This window comes from Mus pahari, chromosome 4, assembly GCF_900095145.1.
Source record: "Mus pahari chromosome 4, PAHARI_EIJ_v1.1, whole genome shotgun sequence".
Lineage (NCBI taxonomy): Eukaryota > Metazoa > Chordata > Mammalia > Rodentia > Muridae > Mus > Mus pahari.
In genome coordinates, this window is record NC_034593.1 from 121,066,462 (window position 1) to 121,085,252 (window position 18,791).

General features: G+C 39.7%; 1 protein-coding gene and 1 non-coding gene across 2 annotated transcripts in view; both read right to left on the reverse strand.

Moving 5' to 3' along the window:
* Arhgef38 (Rho guanine nucleotide exchange factor 38) overlaps positions 1-18,791 on the reverse strand; it is a 109,847-nt gene that overhangs the window by 64,432 nt on the left and 26,624 nt on the right. The window lies entirely within an intron of this gene.
* LOC115063983 lies at positions 4,139-4,245 on the reverse strand. Its single transcript, XR_003843823.1, has one exon. It is a non-coding gene; the product is annotated as a U6 spliceosomal RNA (small nuclear RNA).

Consider the following 18,791-nt stretch of genomic DNA (forward strand, 5'->3'; position numbering starts at 1 on the left):
GGCTGCAACCCTGTAAGTGCAACAACAATATGAACTAACCAGTACCCCCTGAGCTCGAGTCTCTAGCTGCATATGTAGCTGAAGATGGCCTAATCAGCCATCATTGGGAAGAGAGGTCCCTTGGTCTTGTAAACTTTATATGACCCAGCACAGGGGAAGGCCAGGGCCAAGTAGTGGGAGTGGGTGGGTAGGGGAGCAGAGGTGTGTGTGGGGGAATATAGGGAACTTTTGGGATAGCATTTGAAATGTAAATAAAGAAAATAATAATAAGTTAAAAAAGAAAGTTTCTTGTCAAAGTCATAAAGTTTTACATAGAAGGAACAAATTGAAGAGATCTACTGATTATCATATATATTATGGTATATACCTGAAAACTGCTGAGAGAGTACATTTTCAGTGTTCTTATTGAATACAAAGATAAACTGTTGAAGTAATGTAGCCATTTCACAGTGTAAGCATATATAAAGATAGCATGTTTCTAGCCATAAATATAGGTATTGTCTTGGTTTTCAATTAAAAGGCAAGAAAATTTAAAACATTGAATTTGTACCTCTCTGGTGTATTATATATGTCTCAATTTAAAGTTCTCAGTAGATGAAAATAGATTTATGAAATTGTATTAATTCAAAGACTATAGTAACTAATAAAGGATTACTTGGTACCACACAGGAACCTGGCATTTTTTTGCTTAATTTTCCTGCTTTTACATCATGGTTCAACTTTTGCATGTACTTAAAAATGCTTTGGCCTCATAGACATAGTGCCCATGTAAAGGTTTTCAGCCTCTCTGTCCTTTCTTTTGTATTTGAGAGGAGTGACAAGAACCCTAGATCCTTCACTCTATCTGGTCCTGCCCGAATTCTCTGGTGACCCTCTTCTTTTTGCTGTGTTAGGGATGTCACCTAACTGATCAATCGATCAGGTTATCATTGGATGCATGTGCTACAATATGGACATTTACAATCCCCCCTTCCCAATTCATACGTTCAATTCTTACATACAAAGTAAATGGAATAGGACATGAGGTGTATGGTGTGATAAATGAGAAACATCCTCCAGAGACTCAGGGATTGGTCCCCTATTGATGGTGCTGTTGGAGGAGGCCTGGGACCCTTAGAAGGCAGAGCTCTGCTAGGGGCAGCTTAAAACCTCACCTCATGTCTACTTCTGTCTGCTGCCTGTTTGGGGTTGAAGGTGTCATATCTTAGCTTCCTACTCTGGCATGTCTCCCCTGCTATTATGGACTCTCCCTTTGGATCCATAAGATAAATTCATTCTTCATAAATCATTTTCGATCATGATATTTCAGTTAGTTTTTGAAATTTCAACACAATAAACCATGGCATAAAAGTGCATTTTTTGTTTTTATTTTTTTTTATTTTTTACTGAGAATTTTATACTATATATTGATAGCTTTTCCCTCTCCTGACTCCTCCCAGAGCTTCCCGCACTTCTGTATCCACCCAACTCCATGGTCATGGTGTTTTATCATAGCAATAAACAGTAGCTGTACCAGGCCTTTGTGGCATTGCTCAGTCACTGGGGTGGTGCTTCCATGAATAGCATCAACTTTATAAAAAGAGACCTCAGAGAGGCTCCTTATTTTATTTTATTTTATTTTGTCATATAGAGTTATAGATACAAGGCAGGTGTCTAGGAAAGGTTCCATCACAAGAGGTTAAATCTACTGGAACTTCAATTCCGGACTTACAAACTTGTAGACCGTGAGAAACATTGTTCTCTTATTTAAGCCACTGTTTATGGTATTTTACTAACATAAATGGATAACGTGGAACTGTGAAGTTGAAACGTCTAGTTTCTTTGGAAAGTCAGTTATGTCAAATGATGTTTTACAGGGCACACAGGTAAAAGGGTGTTTGGCTGAAGCAGACATGTGAAAGTATGTTTTCATGAAGCAGACACAGGTTAAAGGGTGTTTTGCTACAGCAAACACGTGAAAAGACCAGTGATGAAGGAGTATAACTATGACCCCACAGACAGTGGGAGAAGAGCACTGAACCTTGGTTTGGTTTGCTCTGCCTCACTATTCTTCACTAACAACATGCTTGTATTGTTCACCTTACATAGCTTTGTTGAGCTCAGCTCGTGATAACACTGCCATTGAGAGAAACTCACCCAAAAACTGCTCATGAGATTCCTGTGGTGGCTTGACACTTTCGCAGCCTCACATCAGGCAAGACAAATGGTTCCTTCAGGGTTGAACTACAGCTGCTGCTTTATGCCTGCTGTCTTCCTGCTGAGAGGACTGGACTGGAGTGGCTGGTTCACATGCGGTGTCCAGCTTCTGATTCATATTTGGTGTTTGCAATGGGACTGAACTGCTGGCAAAGAAGAATGGGCTTGGCCTCAAAGAACAGGTCCACGTCCCCCATATCCTAAACATTTTTCTCTTTCCACTACCTCTGCTGAGTGGTGGGCAAAAGGAGAGGTTGAACCTTACTAAAAGTTGGTTGCAAAAAATTTATGCCTACGTGTCTGTTTTTGTTTGTTTGTTTGTTTGTTTTGTTCTGTTGTTGCTGTTGTTTTGTTTCCCCCAGTTATCTTTGTGTGGAACACTGCTGTGAAAGAGGCTATAGAGAGAGGAAAGCTTCACCTGACAAGATCATGTTAGCCCGTAGATCTATCCTTGCCAAAGGAAGACATCCTTCCCATATAAACCAACTGTATGCATTTACTTAATCTAGTTTGGATTTTTTTTTTATTATTATTTTCTTTATTTACATTTCAAATGCTATCCCGAAAGTTTCCCATACCCCTCCCCCCACCTCTGTTCCCCTACCCACCCACTCCCACTACTTGACCCAGGCCTTGCCTTGTGCTAGGTCATATAGAGTTTGGAAGACCAAGGAGCCTCTATTCCCACTGATGGCCGATTAGGTCATCTTCTGCTACATATGCAGCCAGAAACACAAACCCCGGGGGTACTGCTGCTTGTGGACGTTGTACATCGTGGTGCGCACTAGGCTCCGCACCACGATGTACAACGTCCACAAGCAGGTGAGCATCCATTTCAGTGTTTACCAGGCACTGGCATAGCCTCACAAGAGGCCGCAATATCAGGGTCCCTTCAGCAGTATCTTGCTGGCATGAGCATTAGTATCTACGTTTGGTGGCTGATGATGGGATGGACTCCCGAATGGGGTACTCTCTGGATAGTCCATCCTTTCATCTTAGCTCTAAATTTTGTCTCTGTACCTATAACCTTTCATGAGAGTTATGTTCCTTATTCTAAGGAGGAATGAAGTATCCACAAATGGTCATCCTTCTTGATTTTCTTCTGTTTTCCATAATGTGTCTTGGATATGCCAAGTTTCTGGGCTAATATCCGCTTATCAGTGAGTACATATCTAGTGACTTCTTTTGTGATTGGGTTACCTCACTAAGGATGATATCCTCCAAATACATCCATTTGCCCAAGAATTTCATAAATTCATTGTTTTTAATGGCTGAGTAGTACTCCATTGTGTAAATGTACCACAGTTTCTGTATCCATTCCTCTATTGAGGGACATCTGGGTTCTTTCCAGCTTCTGGCTATTATAAATAAGGCTGCTATGAACATAGTGGAGCATGTGTCCTTATTACCAGTTGGAAGATCTTCTGGGTATATGGCCAGAAGAGGTATAGCAGGATCCTCCAGTAGTACTATGTCTAATTTTCTGAGGAACCGCCAGACTGATTTCCAGAGTGGTTGAACAAGCTTGCAATCCTACCAGCAATGGAGGAGTGTTCCTATTTCTCCACAACCTCGCCAGCATCTGCTGTCACCTGAATCTTTAATCTTGGCCATTCTGACTGGTGTGAGATGGAATCTCAGGGTTGTTTTGATTTGCATTTCCCTGATGGCTAAGGATGTTGAACATTTTTTCAGGTGTTTCTCAACCATTCGATATTCCTCAGTTGAGAGTTCTTTATTTAGCTCTGTACCCCATTTTTTAATGGGTTTATTTGAGTTTTTGGAGTCCAGTTTCTTGAGCTCTTTGTATATATTGGATATAAGTCCTCTATCAGATTTAGGATTGGTAAAAATCCTTTCCCAATCTGTTGGTGGCCTTTTTGTCTTGTTGACAGTGTCTTTTGCCTTACAAAAGCTTTGCAGTTTTATGAGGTCCCATTAAAAAAATATGGAACGCTTCACGAATTTGCGTGTCATCCTTGCTCAGGGGCCATGCTAATCTTCTCTGTATCGTTCCAATTTTAGTATATGTGCTGCCGAAGCGAGCACAAGTTTGGATTTTTTTAAAATCACATAGCCAAAAAGGACTAATATAATTTTAATTCTCAGCCAACAATTACGTCATCCAAGGAGGATTTAATGTTTATTTGTTAGACTTTTTTTCTCACATACCTTTACAAGTCCTTCAAAAATTATTTTAATTGTATAACTTATAGAATGGGGTGATAATTTAAATACATGCATATAGTGTGTATAGGTTAAATTGGGTATAAAACTTAAAATGAAATTCTGATTTACAGGTAAGGACCTCCTCACACTTCGGAGCACAATATGATACTGCACACACTCATGGGATATGTATAAATCAAACCAGAGAATTATGTTGCCGCCTCCTTATTCCTTGTGTTCAGAGAGTTCAGGCTACTCTCTTATGGGTACTTATAAAATACATAATATATTACTGTGAACTCAGCTCCCTTCCCACTGCTGTTCCCCAGAAACTAGAATGAACTAGTTCTGATTGCTTATGACTACCCATTGTCCTATAAACCTTGCCTGAGCAAGAACATGCAGAATTGGTTCTTTTGTGTCTGACTTATTTCTCTCAACATTACTGACCCACTCCTGTACACTTTCCTGAAAAATAAGAGAACGACATTCTGGTTTTATGGCTGGATAAAGCCTCTGAGTATTTATAAACTACCATTGCCTACTCTCTGTGGTTTAAATGGGAATGTTCCATATAGACTTATGTGTTTGAGCCAGAATATACTCCCCTACGTTTCTTCTTATCACATATTGGTCACAGCAATGAGAAAAGTTAGCTTATACACCGTTGGTCTGTGAAGGTTGATTATAAATCTAAGCTATTGCACGAAGTAGAGCAATGGAAGTAGCCATGCAAATGTTGCTGAGTTCATGTTCTTTGAATATATGCCCAGAAGAAAGATTATGGATCATGTGGTAGCTGTAGCTTAGTTTCTTGAGGAACACATTGCTGTTCTTACAGTGCCTGCTGTAACTCCCACTGATACCAACAGCATGTGGGACTTCTCTTTTTCCCCCACTTGACTTTTATTTTATTTTCCATAATAGCCTTCTAACTGGGGTGAGGTCATGTCTCATTATATATATATATTTTTTTTTTACTTAAATTTCTGTCCTCATTGATGAGATTGGGCATTTTTTTTCATAAAATTGTTGGCTAATTGAATTTCTTTTGAGAAACAGTTATCAATCCCTGACCTAATTTTAATTGAATTATATGTTTATTATTGAGTTTTTAAAGTTCCTCGCGTACTCTGCTTCTCAGCCTTTTGTCAGATGGTATGTTATGGTGCCGTTCCATGTTTTGTAGGTTAGTCTTAACTCCCTTGCTTGTTTCCTTTGCTTGTCTGTGAGTTTGATTGTATCATGCTCTTGACTAGATTATACTGTGCACAGATACCTATTTATTATACTTATATATGGCACTACATATTACACTTATATTGAAGCTCATTGCATATCTTATAAATGTTATAGGTTATTATTATTAATTGTTTGCCTTTCTGTTAAAATGGATTTCTCTTAATGTATTTGCCTTTCTTGGTTATTCTAATGCTCCACTGTGTCTAATATAGTGCTGTGTGTGCATACAATTATTTAATAAAAATTTGGTCTTTTAAATTAAGTTGAATTTCTACAATTGAAATTTACTTTTGAGGAAGCCCATTCATATTCTTTTATCACCTTACTGGTCTTTGAGTAACAAACAGGCAAATATCAAAAGTAGCTAAGGCAAAATATCTAATTTGATTCTTCAAGTGATCATGTTGTGACTCTTTCATAATGTCCTACTTAGATCTAGCTACAAAGGCAACTGTGGCGCTTAGCTTGGTTGTTTGTATTATGTGGGGAATCTACAGACAGAACCAAGCCTCCTCTTTAGTTTACAGTTGGCAAGTGTCTATTTGTTCCTTTCTGTTTAATAACAAACACTTGAAATGGGTGACTCAGTTTAAATCAAACAAGTCATAAGAAAGGACAGCTAAGCATGCTCAGGTGGCATACGGACTGCCACTAGTAACACTAAAACTGAAGACTGGAAAAAAAAAATCTAGAAACAGACTCCTGAAAGAATATGTTATTTGCATTAAAGCTGTTCATATGCCTTGCAGAAAATTTAAGGATGCATAGATAAAAGAAAGAAAATAAGATCACCCATCGATGACCAAAGATATTTTTAGGTACATTCTTCAGAAGTCTTTGTGGGGTGGGTGGTTGCATATGTACATCTGTTCAAAGGAAGTGAACAATTAGAAATCTCCTACCATCAGTCCCTCCCTCGCACTCGTCAATAGGAGGATTATGTGGAAACACTGCGTTTCTATGTCAAGCTATTACATCTACTACCATAAGTGGACCTCGGGCCTCAAGCCTTGGTCATATACATGGTTATCACTTAATGATACAGTTCATAAGTATAATGACACAGTTTGGGTTACTAATATCTGCGGGGATTCTACTGAGTTCTGGGAAGGCTGGAGATGGCTCAGCAGTTAAGAGCTCTTGCTCATGAGAACTGGAGTTCAGATCCCAGCACACACATGATGATGGTCTTACTGTCCCCAAAAGGCCTGTAACTCTAGCTCTAGTGAGAACAGGCAGGGGGACCTTTTTGGGCTTTCTGGCTTCAGTCTAGCTTAACAACACGCAAAAAAATGTGATCTCAGATTCAGGGAAAGACCTTGACTCAAAGAAACAAGCAGAGAGCAGTAGAGAAGGACACTACACACCCTCCTCTGGACTCTGCACGACCAAATAGGTACACATACTCACACACATATGTATATACACTTTCATACACAGACATAAGCAAGCAAACAGATAAATCTTTTTGTAAACCAAGTCATCAATATTGCTTTTATTAAAGCTCAGTCATTGCAACTTTGATCTCAAGTTTTAGTTTAGGCTTCTAATTTTAATATCAAAGTCATGCCGCATCATAGCCCCAGATTCGAGCACAGGATGTGTATGTAGTACTTGTAGAACATAAAAGGAAGCAAATAACGTTGCTTTTGAAAAAAAATATGGTAATTATTTTCAACTGAGTGCTTCTGGAGTCTGATGCTAAGAAAGCTCCAGTGCTTCTATTTGGAGCCATTTGGTAATAAATGTAGAGTTGAATGGACTTTTTTTGGATTTGTCCTAGCCATTACTATTACAGTTCAGATGGGTGTCGTCTGACTTGGACTCACAGATCTTGGGTTCCATACCCTTCCCTAAAGAAGTTCCAAGTACTGACTTATGTAGTGAGGCCTGGATGTATGCGCACACTAGCTTATTCCATTCTTAACCCAGGAACTCCAGTGGTGTTGCAGCTGAAATAGGTACAGGAACAGAGCAGGAGGCATAAAATACAGCCTTGACAAGTAAAGCCCCCGGGGGTATTCTGAGCAGAAGGAACGGCCTCTTAGGAGGAAGAATCGGAGGAGGGGACTGCTTACGGAGCGTGGGAACAGAGGATGCTGGCCCGAAGCCCTGGCAAGCACCATGCTTGGATGACTCTCTAATTACTGTGGCATTTACTTAGACAGTTGGCTTCTAGTTTACAAAGCCTTTCGGGGGTAAACTAGCTATTATTTCATCGGATTTCTCAAAACCGCCAATTTGTATGTGTGAAATGTCTTGCGGAGAAACTAGATTCCAAATGGCTGAGTAAGTCATCCTACGATCCCAGTCACAATCACGGCTAGACAGCAAGTCTTTCAGCCAGCCTTGTAGCTAAGCAGTCGAGTTACCCAGCTCTCTGCGACAGAAGTTCAGAACTGGACAGACTGACAGAGTGCCGGAAAGAGGGAGCTCCGCAGAAAATCTCAGTGAAAGAGAGAGGATGGAGCCAAGAAAATGAAGGAAGAGCAGACCAGAGACTGGTCAAGCCTGAGGAGTCCTGAGTACAGAGGCCCTCTTCAGAATCTTTTGACTAATAACAGAAAATTAAACTGCTTGCACTGATATTCTGGAGTGCAGGGGGGGTGGGGTGGGCGTTGCCTAAGCAACTAGAAGAAAGGTGCTAAAATTTACTGATATGAAAGAGGTTTCAAGGCTTGTGTCTATTGCTGTAAGTGAATACTCAAAACCGGGAAATTTATAAAGAACAGAAATATATGTATTATGGTTCTGGAGTGTAGGGAAACTGGTGAGGATATCAATTCTGTGTCACCCCATGCAAGGAAGTGGAAGAGAAGAAGAAAATGCACGAAAGAGTGATATATAAACTATTTTTAAAATACTCCCCCTTCCATAACAGCATTCATCTCACCCCGGAGAACAGAGCCTCTCGCAATGAATTAGTCTTTCCAACACTGTTGCATTGAGGATTAAGCGTCCAACACATGAACTTCAGGGGATGTATGTAACTGGAGACGGGAGAGGTGTTCAAGGGAACCAGGAAATTAGTTCTAAGTATGATGAATTTGAGATGCCTACTAGTCACCAAGCAGCGATTTAAGCCAGAGGTTGGGTAAACAGAACAGGACTTCAGGGCAGTACCAGGACTGAGGTTTGCCAACCCTTCAGAACACAGCTGGGATTTATAGCCACAGAACCATATCAGATAGCCCACAGATGCCTATAGAGTAAGAAAGCCAAATCTGAGTCCTAAACTATACTAACTAGTCTTTAGAAGTGAGGTCAATCAATAATGGGATGGATAACAGGCAGCTGTAGAGGTGGGGTGGCAGCAGGCTGTGGTTTCTGCTAAGTGAGGCAAATGGGTCTGGACAGTATTTCCACTGCCAACGTCTAAAGCAATTGTTTGCTGCATAAATAATTAGCATAACGAATCATGAACTGCCTCCTGCCATGATCATTTCTAATGTCATCATGAAATATGTTGATAATTGCTGTTCGTGGGTCTATGTGGTTAAGAGTCATCTTCGTGACCTCTTATAGACTCTTAGGGCAGGGTCATGGCACATATTCATGTGATATCCATTCAGGGTTCAAGAGCAGGCACTAGGCGCAGTATAGTCTTGACAAGCCTTAACCGTGCAGTTTGTATATTCAACTGGCGAGTCACATTCTCCATGAAACATTGCCCAGTCAATCGGGCTGGAAGGGATCTGTCCCTTCTCCGAACTCCAATGTGCCTATCGCTCATTGTCTTGCTTTATAGCTTCTCATAACTGAAAGAAACCTGTCATCTCTAACTACTACTATTATTTTTACTATAACTACTACTACTATTTTTAATACTAGGAACTGAATTTTATATAATTTTATATCTGTCAAGGACCTAAAACTAATTCGTTGATTCGTGAAGTCATTAACCTTGTCTGTGCCTAAAGTGCTGATTTAAAAGTCATTATTAAAATAATAGAAAGCCCACATAAACGTGGAAACTGAAAAACACTCTACTCAATGGTANCTTGGTCAAGGAAGAAATAAAGAAAGAAATTAAAGACTTTTTAGAGTTTAATGAAAATGAAGCCACAACATACCCAAACTTATGGCACACAACGAAAGCAGTCCTAAGAGGAAAATTCATAGCTCTGTGTGCTTCCAAAAAGAAACTAGATAAAGCATACACTAGCAGCTTGACAGCACATCTGAAAGCTCTAGAACAAAAAGAAGCAAATTCACCCAAGAAGGGTAGATGGCAGGAAATAATCAAACTCAGGACTGAAATCAACCAAGTGGAAACAAAAAGAACTAAACAAAGAATCAACCAAACCAGGAGTTGGTTTTTTTTTTTTGTTGTTGTTTGTTTGTTTTTTTTTTTTTGAGAAAATCAACAAGATAGATAAACCCTTAGCTAGACTAGGTAGAGGGCACAGGGACAGAATCCTAATTAACAAAATCAGAAATGAAAAGGGAGACATAACAACAGACCCTGAGGAAATCCAAAACATCATCAGATCCTACTACAAAAAAGCTGTACTCAACAAAACTAGAAAACCTGGATGAAATGGACAAATTTCTAGACAGATACCAGGTACCAAAGTTAAATCAGGATCAGATTAATGACCTAAACAGTCCCATATCTCCCAAAGAAATAGAAGCAGTCATTAATAGTATTTTCAAGTATGTATTTCCATTTGAACCGCTGCTATTTTTGTTTGTTTTTGCTTTTTGTACTAGAGATTGACCTTGGGGCTATCTTCATGAAGGTCAAATGCTCTTCCATTGAGGTACACCCCCTATTATTTTCATATTGAGACAGGATCTCACTATTTTACCAGTGCTGAACTTGAATTCATGATGTAGCTTAGGCAAGTCTTAATCTTGCAATCTGCTGGACTCAGGGCATTATAGATACATTCTATCACACCCAGATTATTATTCTCATATTTAACTGAATATGTTAAGTTTCCTTGTTCCTGGTCCAGTGTTACCATTTGGAATTTGAAATTTGTGGCTCATGTACTGACACACATGTCTACACTGATCTACATTCAAGTAAGCCTGACGTAAATTCACAGGCTTTTCATTTGGGAGGTTTATGTGCTCATTATCATAATCATAGCCAGTGGGATGTCATTGCTTATCTTCACAAATAAAAGCAATAGAAATGGTTGAGTGTGCGTCTCAGTTCTAAGAGGTAAAGCAATAAGTACAGGATCAACCATCTTCCCAGGCTGAACAGGATGCTCCTGGGCGTTAAAACAAATCTGTATATTACATCTCTGACTTAGAGTTCTGAGCATTCCAATATCTGCACTGAGTTGGGAAACTTGTTTCTTTATCTCTACATTGGCCCAGCAGGATCTGACTAGACTATAGATTTTCACCCTGAATGGAGCTTAGAGGATGTTTATAAACAAAACTGTAGAACAGTCTCTGTCAAAACCCTGCAATGCTGGGATCAAAAAAGATCCTTTTATTTCTGAGAGGAGGCTTCCTGAAGAAGCAAAGATAAGGGGGCTCCCTCCAGGAAAAGACGCTTCGCCCACTAGAGCATCGCAGATCACTTTCAACTTCAACTGATGCTGAACACAATAAAACATCAAGCTATGTGTCTTCCAGGATGGCAAGACTGCAAAGTCCCTCCTGGGGAGACAGAGAAGGAAGGGAAGCCTGTGGCTTCGTCTCAGCGCTTGAGAGAGGCGGTTTGGATAGGAGTACTAATAAATTCACTTTGTATCATTTTTTTTTCATTTTTAAATTTAATATCTTACAACTGTGGCTTTCTTTAGAAACTCTTTTTTATGTATTTATTTTAATTTTGTGTGTACGCATGTGGGGTCTCTCTCTGTCTCTCTGTCTCTGTCTCTCTATCTCTCTCAGTGTGTGTGTGTGTGTGTGTGTGTGTGCGCGCGCGCACGTGTGTGTATCCAGGCACATGCTTGCCACATGCATGTGTAGAGGTCAGAGAACAACTTCTGATGTCCACGTTCATCTCCCGCCTTGTTTGAGACAGGGTCTTGGGTTCCAGGCTGCATACCTCAGGATAACTGTCCCTCGAGCCCTAGGGACTCTCCTGTCCCTGCTTCTTGTCTCTCCTAGGGGCACTGGGATTTCAGATGTGTGCTACTGTGTACAGCTTTGTGGATCCAAACTGGTCTTCATTTACGTGGCAAGTGGGCTTTTGCTTTTGTTTGTTTTGTTCTGCTTTTACTAAGTTAACTTTTTAGTCTATAACTGACTGTGGTTTCCAGCAAACACAGGATTTTCTCTTACTAATGAGGTTTTAGGGATGGGAATACGGCTCAGCAATTAAAAACACTGGCTGCTCCTTCAGAAGGCAGAGGTTCTACCCAGCATGCATGTGGTTGGTCACTATTATCTGTTAGCCCGGGGCCCATAGGATCTAATGCCTTCTGGCCTCGGTGGGCACCAGGCACGTATATAGTGCGCGAACATACATGCAGGTAAAATACCCACTCATATAAAATATATAATACAATTTTAAAACCAAATTAAAACTTTAGAAAAGTGAGGAACACCCCATTGAGAGATTTGAGGTCTCCCTTCCTCCTTCCTGTCTGTCTCCCTGTCTTGTCTTTCAGTCTGCCTCCCTCTGTCTCTGTGCGTGTGTGTGTGTGTCTCTCTCTCTTTCTGACAGTTTCCTGAGTATCCCAGGATGACTTTGAACTGTCTGCCTATGTGGCCTAGGATATCCTTAAACTTCAGATGCTCCTGTCTCTATGTGCTGAGCACTGGAGTGACGGGTGTGAGCCACTGCACCCGGGTTTCCACTGGTGTTTCTGTTTGCTCATTGTGCGGATTGCACCATGGGATTTCAAGAGTCTGGCCTTATCATTGATGGTGATGGCCTAGATTATGTGATAAGTTAAGTCTTTGCTTAAAAACAAAACAAAGCAAAACAAAAACCAGACAGACAAAAAAAAAATGAAGCCCTAACCTTGTCCTATAAATCACAGGTCTCATCACTGTGATCTCAAATAAAAAAAAATTAAAGAATATCTGTACCAATATTTAAAGAAAATTTCCAGCAAGAATACGATACTTAAAGTCAGCATAAAAGTAGCTCGAAAGTTCTAGTATAAAGCAGCATCCAAAACTCAAGCATGTTTCTTTTAGCCCATTGTCCCCTGACTTAGTGACAGGCAGCTGGTGCTAATTTTTCTTCTCTTTGTCCCAGGTTTCTATTGGATGTACTACTCCAGATTCACACTTGGTCTCATCTCTTGCTTCCTGGACCTACTTTGTTGTTGTGTAAGCATCCGGCCTTTGTCCTCTGTGTTCACTAAAGTCCATGAGATCTTGTGACAGGGGAGTCTGGCCTCAGGAGTGACTGGAGTTTACAAGGGAGAGTATAGACTAGCGGGAAGAGATGGAAGAAACTGAGTTGACCTTCTCATGATGCACACAGATTTCTGATTATATCCCCAGAAATACAGCAGGAAAGACATATTGAGAGATTATTAGACACTATAATGTTTCTTTGACATAATCTAATGTGTGCCTTTAGGCCTAAAAATTCATTTCAATATCACCTAAAAAAATCAAGACAAAAAAAAACCCCCAGAAAACACGAAAGAACAAACATTGTAAAAGACAGTAAAGCTGATCCTTTCCTGTAAAATTATGCACACATTTACAAGGATGATTTTGGATGAATGAGGGGGAGAAAGAGATAGAAAGATAAGAGAATTCCATTTTAATTAAGCTTTTCCTTTAGAAATAATTGTAGATTTGCAAATAATTGTTAAAAAGTAACTCAACAGCACTGCTATGCCATTTCCTGGTTTCCCTTAATGGCAATGGTTCGCAAAATTATAGTTCTGCACACTAGATTTTCATGAGGTGGGGTGCGGAGGTCCAGCCTCAGCATGAGAGGGATCCTGAGAAAGGTGAGAGCAGGTGGCGCTGGTTCGGTGATGACTCGGAGTCAGTAGTGGATGCAAGCTGCCAGTTCAAGTACTCTCTCCTTGTCTGAGGATTCTCATCGTGCCTCCTTCCTCTCCGTTCCCCCTTCTCAGTCTTTTGCCATCTCTCTTTACCTTTTCCTTTCTCCTGGGTCGCCATTCTTTTTCCTTCTCTCGACCAGAGAGCCTGACCCGTCTTCTATTTACTAAAGTTATATCAGCAAGGCTTTGATCATTGTTAGTAATTATTCTAAAAGTCCTTAAAATTTCATACGTTCTGTAAATCCTGGATCATTAATTCCAACCCCTGCTTTCGTAGGGTAAAAACTAAACACAAAGAAAAAAAAAAAAAGCACATTTCCTTATAGGTTTTACCTGTTCTTCACGGGTAGCTGGGCACAGCTCTTGCAGTTTCCTGGTACAGTAGATAGCAGTGTTTAGTAACTACTTTCATGTAAGAACAGAAAGGTCACAAACTATTAAAATTAAACAATAATTCCTTACAAGGTTTTAAACTTTATGTAACTAAACTAGGTAGTTCTCTCTACTATATCTCTAGGCATTATCATTTCCAATTTTTCAAGTAACTAGGAGAATGAAGTACTCATGTTTTATATACTTATTATTGTTTAATTCTCTAATCTTAATTTCCTCATCCTAGTAATTCGATGGCTTCTTATACTGTCCTTCTAGTACTGTTTGTTTCTAGATCATATACAAGCCTTTCTCCTATAAAATAACCCATCTATCATTTGCTTGTTTTCTATAGATTCCTATCCATGCCTTTTCTTCTTGAGATCACTTTAACTCTCTATCCTTGATGTCTCCAAGTTCACCCTGGCTAGTTAATGCAGCAGTCATTGGATCAGAGGGTACATATATCGCCTCATGATTCCAAATTCAAGCTCAAGTCTCACAATGAATGATTTCTACAAAGGACCAGATAGGTTTTTAGGGCCTTTGTGGTTATGTTGTCTAGACCCTTTCCCATGGCCCTTAAAGGCCAAGCAGAAGACCTTTCTTCACTTTCCACAGTTTTATGACCCTCTCCATTCCTTATTCTGGAGAACTGCATCTGTTTCATTTATTATGGCATGATTAGCTCTGAGTAATAGGAAAAGTCTATTCCCCAGAAAGAGAGATTGGAAGTAAATATAAGAGAGCAGATTAGCCTCAGGCCAACAGTGACCATCAGCGCATGCTGGGATCATGGGGATCAACAGCCTGGCGATACTCCAGAAGGAGGAGCTGTGTCACCTCTCCCCTTATACAGCCATGCTGGACCGGCAGTAGGATAGGGTACATTACAAGTGAAGTATAGTGATTGAACAATTAAGGCACATCTAAAATACTCAACTAACTCATTCCATTTAGTTCAGAGTGCTGTCATGGAACAAATGGGACTTTAGATAGTAACTCATTTTAAGATTAAAGTTGTAGTCATTAGATTGAAATGGACAATTTTAGCTCTAGACTACAACTTGAAATTTTTGGAAGTGGATAGATGAAAATTGTAGCTGGGCATTAGATAAATAAGAGAGAAAGAAAATATCCCATGGCTGCTTATTAAGAAAAATAAACACAGTTTACAGTGTCTTTTGATGGGAACAACAAGATAAGACAATTTGGACAAGAATTTTTTCTGTGGAACAAAAGTTCATGACCAAACACTTACCCACACATATAGTTTCTCTCTTGATTATATAGACAAAAGTTTATCAAACAGATTTAAGAAAAACAGCTTTTCAAACAGTGTCTGCTTCTAAGTACCACCCTTCTAACGGGAAAAGTAGAACGGATTTTGATCATCACGAGTTAAAATATTTCTGCTTGTTCTTTAGGCCTATATTCTAGCAAGCTATCATAATAGTAATTTGGTCTTTTGTCCCACAACAGCAGCAAGATTGAGTTATGTTTTAAACTCTGAATTCTTGTTATGACTAGTGGGCTGAGCAGCTGAGCTGGGGAGAGAGGTGGTGAGGGGACCAGAAAGAACTAAGAGTTATTTTAGGCATGTATCTGTGCGACATGTTACATAGACCAACTACTCATCCTAGTCTCTGCCATGGGGACCTAAAACAACTGACTGCCAATTTAGGTGTGTCAACGCCATTGCAAATTGTGATCTGTGTTTAGGTAACATGAACATGATTTTCTTCAAACTCACAATCTCTGAATAAATTACAAAAAACCTTTTTTCCTACTCAATACTTCTTGTTTAAGATAGGAACTAATATGAATATATTCTCCACAGGGAAAGGGTTCTAACCTGTATCAAAACTTCAGAAAACATTTGCATATGTTTGTGTTAATTTATAATGCTTATATATATATATATATATATATATATATATATATGTAAATTTTATGTTTGTCATATTTCTTTCTGAGCAAAAGGAATTAGTGTATACCACTGATTTTCTTCTATTTTTATACTGTGTGTGTGTGTGTGTGTGTATGTGTGTGTGTGCCATGTGCATGAGTGTATGCACATGTGGAGGCCAGAGGTTATGTTAGGCTCTCTCCTCTATTTCTCCCCACATGAATTTTTGAAACCATTTTCCTCACTGAATCTGGAACCCACAGATTGGCTACAATGGCCGGCCTCTTATCTCATCAAGTATCATACTTGTTGCAAACACCTCAGCTGGGGCTATAGGTGAGGTCAGATTTAATGGTATATTAGAGTCTTCTTGGTTGCATGTCAAATGCTTTATCAACTGAGTCATCGGCCCAGCCCCCTCCCAATATTTTTCTTATAAGTTTTATTAACAAAGTTGTTGCCCCATAGTATATGCAAAATTAAACAGAAGATTCCAATGAACTCGTGCCAGCATGAAATTACAGATTATTTTTCTTGCTACTTTCTAGGAAATATACTATTTCAAGGGCAAAACACACAATTAGACTACCTGTAAGCAAAGGCAAGGGAAATACACATACCCTTGGAAGGGTGGAAAACAAAACAAAACAAAACAAAACTGTACCTGTCTTGCCTCTAGGGCAGTGGTTCTTGGCCTTCCTAATGCTGCAGCCATTTAATACAGTTCCTCATGTCGTGGTAACCATAAGATTATTTTCATTGCATAACTGTAATTTTGCTAGTGTTATGAACTATAACATAAACATCTGTGCTTTCAGATGGTCTTAGGTGACCCCTAGGAACGAGTCATTCAACCCACATGCTGAGAACTGCTGCTCTAGGGAAGGACACTGAATAGTTGCAGACTGGCATAGGCCCCTTGAAGTCTTTAGTACTTTTATAATATGCGAGTAGTAGACATTGAAAAACAAACAAAAATAAGAATGCGCATCCAAATTCCTCTATTATCTTCAACCTTCCTTTGTCCTTTCCTTACGCATGGAATATAGGCCCATTGTGAGCTTGGTTTACACTGGTATGATATAGTTTGATTTACTGCCAAAAACTGTAGAGACTCTCCTCTCATTGAGATAATAACTAGACCTTGCTTTGTCATTAGATATTCCCACATTGAATGTTGTGGGTTCTTTGGCCTTCTAGACAATGCCATTAAGGGAAATGGGGCCCATTTTCAGGTCAATGAAGACCTGTGGCAGGTAAGGTAAAATTTGCCACCATGACTGTCAGAGGAAAATTGTCGGTCAAGGGCTGGATCTACTTACTCATTCACACACCGGTCCCTGAGCTGAACTACGGAATGTGGTGCTTCCCTGGGCGGGCCATTCTCTTCTTTCATTCCTCATTTACATAAAATGCCTTGTTTTACTGGCAGTGGTCTGAGTTTACATAGACAAAAGATGATGGCTCAGGCAACTTTATAACATCACCCCCAATCTAACACACACACACACACACACACACACACACACACACACACACACACTGTCAGGTTTAACAAAGCATTGTTTGCCTCAGATTTAGCTCCAGTTGTTCTCATGATGACTTGAAACTCATGTGCTCATAAACATGCTTTGGCAGTAATTGAGGGCAGGTGGGTAGTGTGCACTGCCCAGCAGGGAAGAGGAAGATGTGAAGGAGGTAAGGGACCCTGAAGAGTTGATCAGTTAATGAAACGGCAGCATCTCTGGGCTACTTCTACACTCCTGTCTGTGTTTGTAAGAGTTACAGACACTCTGGAGTGACTACTACTCAGTCACAAATTAAAACTTTAGGAAGTAGGAGACAGGCAAAATGAACTTCAAGTTCAACATAGTCAGAGACATTTGAATGTCTGTTACAAAGCTGAACTTCACAGTGAGGAGGGTGAGTAATCGTGTGACTCCTAAGCAAAGAGAACTGTGTAAAAAGAAAAAAAAATCAAGTTTTAAATAACGTCATTAGAATAACAGCAAATTCGAGAGGAACTGAGCCTTGTGATGTGTATCATTGATAGCTGAAGTTAACCACACATGGGGAAGCCCTCATAAATGCTTTCCATACACATAGGGAAGCCCTCATAAATGCTTTCCATGGCCATTTGCCCTGAAAATAGTCTGTAATGCTTCTTTTGTGTCAAACATCCCTTCACAAACTGGGACCGCCACCCCTCTTTGTAAGTGAATGTTTTTATGGTATTTATTTGAAGAATCCCATATTAAGAAATAGGAGGTTGAAGAGATTGATCAGTATCCTTATACTCACAAAAAATGTGAGCTGGTTATCCTAACCCTTGGTGGGCAGAGACATGAAATCCTCAGAGCAAGCTAAGTCTAGCCCAAAGGGTGATCTACAGGTTCAGAGGTAAGATCATCTTAATGAATAAATGTAAAGCAATTGAAGAAGACTCTGGGCCTCCACATATACCAGTACTACACATGTGAACACACACACACATACACACACATACACACACACACACACACACACACGCACATGCGCATGGTGAGGGGCAACAAATCCTCTGCTCCTAAAGGTTTTATATACTGGAGGAGGTGTGGTGTGATCATAATGATTGTTGTTAGTATAACTGACTAGTAATAGTTTTATAGTTGTGGGTACATACTAAGAAATCAAATCCTTAACCAAATGTGCAAATACAGTAAGAAACAAAACCAAACCAAAGTGAGAAGGCAAAAGACAGACTGAAAGTCAGTCACAACAGTAGGGAGAAGAAGAGAAACTGAAAGTCAGTCACAACAGTAGGGAGAAAAAAGAATATTCAAAACAATGTTATAAAATGGTGAGGACAAAGTGAAAAGGCAAAAGACAAACTGAAAGTCATTCACAACATGTAGGAAGAAAAACGAATATCCAAAAAGGTGTTATAAAATAGTGAGGAGGTATGTAAGTGATAATTT